Below are 5965 nucleotides of genomic sequence, written 5' to 3'. Positions count from 1 at the left end.
CTCTTCCTCACAGCACCGCAGCACGTTTCCCACACACCACTGGGGCTGACCCCTGACCCTTAAAGAGGACCACCCATCACTGGCACTGGAGCAGGGAAGAGGAGATTAGAGAAGGGTACTAGGAGGGGGGAAAGAGCCTCAGGGTGGATGGGTGGAGGGTTATTGGGGTAGGGGTGAAAATGGCTTTAAACCTTCAAACTAGTGAGTGGGGGGTTCACTAAGTACTTCATTAAGGACTACAGGAAGGGCAGGCAGATCCTAAATAGTGACATCTGTCCCAGTTCCCTTCTCTCGCTCTCTCTTCTTCTTTCTTTCTTCCTTTCCATATTTCCACCACTTTCTCTTTCTATATATCTCTCCTACTTCCCCCCTACCTCTCTCAGAGCAGAGATCAGGGGTTAATGCGGATTTTGAAGATGATGGAAGAAAGTCAATTCATGGAAGTTCATCAGAGTAAGGTCATTTGGGAAAGGTTGTTGTGGGTGTATTGGACATCCTCTCCCGGATGTCTCATATCACTACTGCACAAATCATTCTGGATCTGTTTATACTTTTATAATTTGATGAAACATCCAAAGAAAGTGGCCTTATTTTTGTCTGACTGCAGGTCATGATGACCATGTGGTTGGGCAGGGAGGTGGCCACAGTTTAAAGCTTTCCGGAGCGGTGTTTGAAATCCAAGCATGTGTAATGTGTGATGGAAGGAGAGAATTGTAGTTTTGTATTTATTATGGATCCCCATTAGCTGCTGCCAAAGCAGCAGCTACTCTTCCTGGGGTCCAGCTAAATTAAGGAAGTTATACAATTTTAAAACATTACAATACGTTCACAGATTTCATAACACACTGTGTGTCCTCAGGCCCCTACTCCACCACTACCACATATCTCTGTGTGTGTGTGTGTGTGTGTGTGTGTGTGTGTGTGTGTGTGTGTGTGTGTGTGTGTGTGTGTGTGTGTGTGTGTGTGTGTGTGTGTGTGTGTGTGTGTGTGTGTGTGTGTGTGTGTGTGTGTGTGTGTGTGTGTGTGTGTGTGTGAATGTGTCTGTGCCAATGTTTGTGTTGCTTCAAAGTCCCCGCCGTTCCATAAGGTGTTTTTTTAATCTGTTTTTTAAATCTAATTTTACTGCTTGCGTCAGTTACTTGATGTGGAATAGAGTTCCATGTAGTCATGGCTCTATGTAGTACTGTGTGCCTCCCATAATCTGTTCTGGACTTAGGGACTATGAAGAGACCTCTTGTGGCATGTCTTGTGGGGTATGCATGGGTGTCCAAGCTGTGTGCCAGTAGTTCAGACAGACAGCTTGGTACATTCAACATTTCAATAGCTCTCATAAATAAAAGTAGTGATGAAGTCAATCTCTCCTCCACTTTCAGTCAGGAGAGATTGACATGCATATTATTAATATTAGCTCTCTGTGTACATCCAAGGGTCAGCCGTGCTGCCCTGTTCTGAGCCAATTGCAATTTTCCTAAGTCCTTTTTTGTGGCATCTAACCACACGACTGAACAGTAGTCAATGTGCGACAAAACTAGGGCCTGTAGGACCTGCCTTGTTGATAGTGTTGTTAAGAAGGTAGAGTAACGCTTTATTATCGACAGACTTCTCCCCATCTTAGCTACTACTGCATCAATATGTTTTGACCATGACAGTTTACAATCCAGGGTTACTCCAAGCAGTTTAGTCAACTCAACTTGCTCAATTTCCACATTATTTATTACAAGATTTAGTTGAGGTTTAGGGTTTAGTGAGTGTTTTGTTCCACATACGATGCTTTTAGTTTTAGAAATATTTAGGGCTAACTTATTCCTTGCCACCCACTCTGAAACTAACTGCAGCTCTTTGTTAAGTGTTGCAGTCATTTCAGTCGCTGTAGTAGCTGACGTGTACGGTGTTGAGTTATCCTCATACGTAGAAACTCTGGCTTTACTCAAAGTCAGTGGCATGTCGTTAGTAAAAATTGAAAAAAGCAAGATGGATTGAGAGAGATAGAGAGAGAGAGAGCGATAAAGAGAGAGAGAACACACAAAGGGCTGAGATGGACAGGCTGGAATGTGCCGGCAGGTAGCGGAGGGGCCCAGGAAGCAAGGAGACATGGGAAAACATGGAGCGGGAACAATAGCAGCGATGTGTGTGTCTGGGAGAGGGGAGAGGGCCCAGGGGACAGATCGGCTTACCTACTACCGTTTACCTGCTCAGTACAACACTTACACTGGGAACAGGCCTCAAAGGGAGACGCATCAATGCCTGGCATTCATATCAGCACAGGAATGTGTGTGTGTATGCGTGGTTGAGTCTGCGTCTGTCTCTATTGAAGTGTGCGCTTGCGTGTGTGCGTGAGTGCGTGTGTGTGAGTGCGTGTGTGCGTGTGTGTGCGTGTGTGTGTGTGTGTGTGTGTGTGTGTGTGTGTGTGTGTGTGTGTGTGTGTGTGTGTGTGTGTGTGTGTGTGTGTGTTTGGCATAGAGGGGCCCGCTGATTAATTGATGTAGGGAAGAGAGGGAGAGGAAATCTTTCAGGCTTGAGTCAATTATAGCGTAAAACAAACCCCTGTGGTCTTTCTACGAGCTTGTGGTATAAACACAGAAATCTAATTTCCTCAGTGTAATAACTTCTTTCAACTGGGCCTTTCGATATGCTCTTTAATTACACTTAAGTGGCAGATTGAATTCATGTTGAAATGTTGACCCGGATACAGAGAGAATACAACCCTGCTTCATTCACCATGGGAACGCAATTTCACACTAACTATTCTACTACCTCCCAGTTTCACCCATACCACAGAGTTGAGGTCACTTCAGTTCTAGTTGTGTGTAGGGAATAAACGGTGACTAGGGGAAATAATAATAAGCATGGATTAAGGGAATAATACAATCTCTCTGAATTGACCGACATTGTGTGGAAGTGTCTCGAATAAGAAGCGTAAAGAGAAGCAGAGGAGATCTCACTCCCCCAGCTCAACCCTCTGTCTCTCCTGATATACAGACAGGGTCGCTGTGAGCTCAACCCTCTGTCTCTCCTGATATACAGACAGGGTCGCTGTGAGCTCAACCCTCTGTCTCTCCTGATATACAGACAGGGTCGCTGTGAGTGTATGAGGAGGTCCAATATCTCTTTCCAAAACAGAGAGGCCCACAGACAGCAGGGGTGAGAGGGATGTGTGTGTGTGTGTGTGTGTGTGTGTGTGTGTGTGTGTGTGTGTGTGTGTGTGTGTGTGTGTGTGTGTGTGTGTGTGTGTGTGTGTGTGTGTGTGTGTGTGTGTGTGTGTGTGTGTTTGTGTGCGTGCGTGCGTGTGTGTGTGTAAAGAACACCCTTCTTCTTACAATCTGTGTCTAACGTGGCAGATGTCGGAGTGTAATATGAGAGGAACTCTGTTTTTCTCGCAGGGCTGCAGAGACATGGGTCACAGTGGCAACAACAAGTCACATAGTGGAGCAGTGGGACTGGACTGTGTGTATGTGTGTGCGTTTGCACGTTCTGTGTTCATGTATGACACTTAATAGGCGATTGGACAGACATCTGATTGAGACTTGCCCATTTCTCATGGGATTCTCATTCCAATTCTTTAAATAAGAACCAGCCCAGCCAATGTTGTTGAATTCCTGGTGTTCTTCAATAAGCTTTATGTTACAGATTTTATAAAACAATACACTTTCAAAGATATGGGTAAATACTGTATCACATTTTGACAAATCAGATGACATCAACCATTTAGTTATCACACATTGATAAAAATGATGATGATGATGAAAACAAAGTTGAAAACAAAGGCTGTCATCCTCCATTTTATTCATACTACTCAAACGTTATTTAGAGAAACGGAAGTGAGATTGTGATCACAGGTTTCAGAAGAAAGCACATGCTAGACCAAAAAAAACACAACAGGAACCGGAACATCCCTCATTTACCCTCCCCTGTGTATTCTGGCTGAGCACAAACTCTAGATCACACGTGAGCAACATACTGGCTTGACCACACAAACACGAGAACACACCTGTGTCTCTTGCAAGAGGGGAGAAAAGAGAAATGTTTAGGTTCACAACAGACCACTGATAGACTGACTGTAGAGCAAAAGATGACTTGTTATCAGGGAGGGATTTACCTTTGTTGTCTGTGATAGTTTATAGTCCTTGCCACATGCGACTCGAGTCTGAGTTATCGAACATCCATGCAACTTTGAGTCTCTACTGTCCTTTTACGTCCCTAATGGACTTGCGGAGCTCGTGTCTGCTTGCTTTGTACGCGCCGCGCGCCACCGAGTCATCGGGTTCGTTCTGCTGACATTGAATGTTGCAGTACGGGCTCTCAGCATGGTACTGATATCTCCGTTTATCCAGGGTTTTTGGTTGGGGTATGTCCGGATTGTAATTGTGGGTACTGTACAACATCATCAACACGTTTCCTAAGCCTGTGACTGATGACGTACATTCCTCCATGTTCATGGATGAGTCCTGGGTGGATGAATCTTTGAGCATTCAACGTCAGCAAAACAAATTGATAGTTGACTTCAGGAAACACATAAACGGGAACGCAGCAGAGAGAGTCTCGAGATTTAAGTTCCTCGGCGTCCACATCACCAGGGACTTGTCATCATCATCATGGACCAACAACACCACCACTCTTGTCAAGAGGCTGCAACAGCGTCTCTACTTCCCAAGGCGGCTGAAGAAATTCGGCATGCCGCCCTGGATCCTCTCCAAATACTACCACTGCGTCATGACCAGTCACATCATGGCCTTGTATGGGAAATTTCTCCATCCACAACCGCAAGGCCCTCCAGTGGGTGGTGAAGGCGTCCCAGTACACGACTGGGACCGTGCTTCCACTCATCCAGAACATCTACTCGAAACGCTGCCTGAGGAAGGCAAGCAGCATCATAAAGGGCCCCACACACCCTCCAGCCACGAACTGTTCTCTCCCCTACTGTCGGACACTTGAACTGGACTGACCACCTGCTCTGATTCTCCGCACCCTAGTACACATGCACTCAATCATGCACACGCACACACACACACACACACACACACACACACACACACACACACACACACACACACACACACACACACACACACACACACACACACACACACACACACACACACACACACACACACACACACACACACACACACACACACACACACACACACACACACACACACACACACACACACACACACACACACACACACACACACACACACACACCCCCCGTGTGGCTCAGTTGGTAGAGCATGGTGTTTACAACGCCAGGGTTGTGGGTTCGATTCCCATGGGGGAGTAGTACGAAAAAAATATCTAATGTATGAAATGTATGCATTCACTACTGTAAGTCGCTCTGGATAAGAGCGTCTGCTAAATGACTAAAATGTAAAATGTAAATGCTACACACACATCACAACCGCTGCTACCAGACTCCTATTGTATATACTTGCCCCCATCCCCTCTTAAGCAATACACATATAAATGTTGCATTATACATTTTGCCTTCCTGTATTATACTTATGCTAATATGTTTATTGTATTCTACTGCCATTTACTCTGTTTGTATTCTTATATTTTATTATTTCTCATTGTTGTTTGCATTGTCTGGAAGGAACCTGCAAGTAAGCATTTCATTGGACGATGTATACCATGCGTATGCCATACGTACGACTAATAAAACTTGAAACTTCTCTGCTTTGACCAATCCATAGAATGTTCAGCACCAAGCCACCCTCTCAGAGACAGAGGGCTCCACCCTACTGATAGACGGGGTGAAATACCCAGGAGCTTTCCCTACCCTGCAAGTAGAAGAGGCTTATCTAGCTTATATAAACTATACTCCTGAGCAGGAGCCCCTTCTCCCCTCACTGTACCAAAGTCCAAGGGCAGAGACACCATAACAGCCCATAAAGACTTGCAGTCAATAGCTGATGTAAAGGTCTGCTGGGGCAAGTATGCTGGTATGTTTTTCAAAACAACAACC

The 5965-nt window shown here is 45.4% G+C and overlaps 1 non-coding gene across 1 annotated transcript; it reads left to right on the top strand.

Moving 5' to 3' along the window:
* The first annotated feature begins 5204 nt into the window (after positions 1-5204).
* On the top strand, positions 5205-5279 carry trnav-uac (transfer RNA valine (anticodon UAC)). Its single transcript has one exon. It is a non-coding gene; the product is annotated as a tRNA-Val (tRNA).
* Positions 5280-5965: the final 686 nt, after the last annotated feature.

This window comes from Salmo salar, chromosome 20 (assembly GCF_965601325.2).
Source record: "Salmo salar chromosome 20, fSalSal1, whole genome shotgun sequence".
Classification (NCBI taxonomy): Eukaryota; Metazoa; Chordata; class Actinopteri; order Salmoniformes; family Salmonidae; genus Salmo; species Salmo salar.
This window is presented reverse-complemented; position numbering and strand designations above follow the sequence as displayed.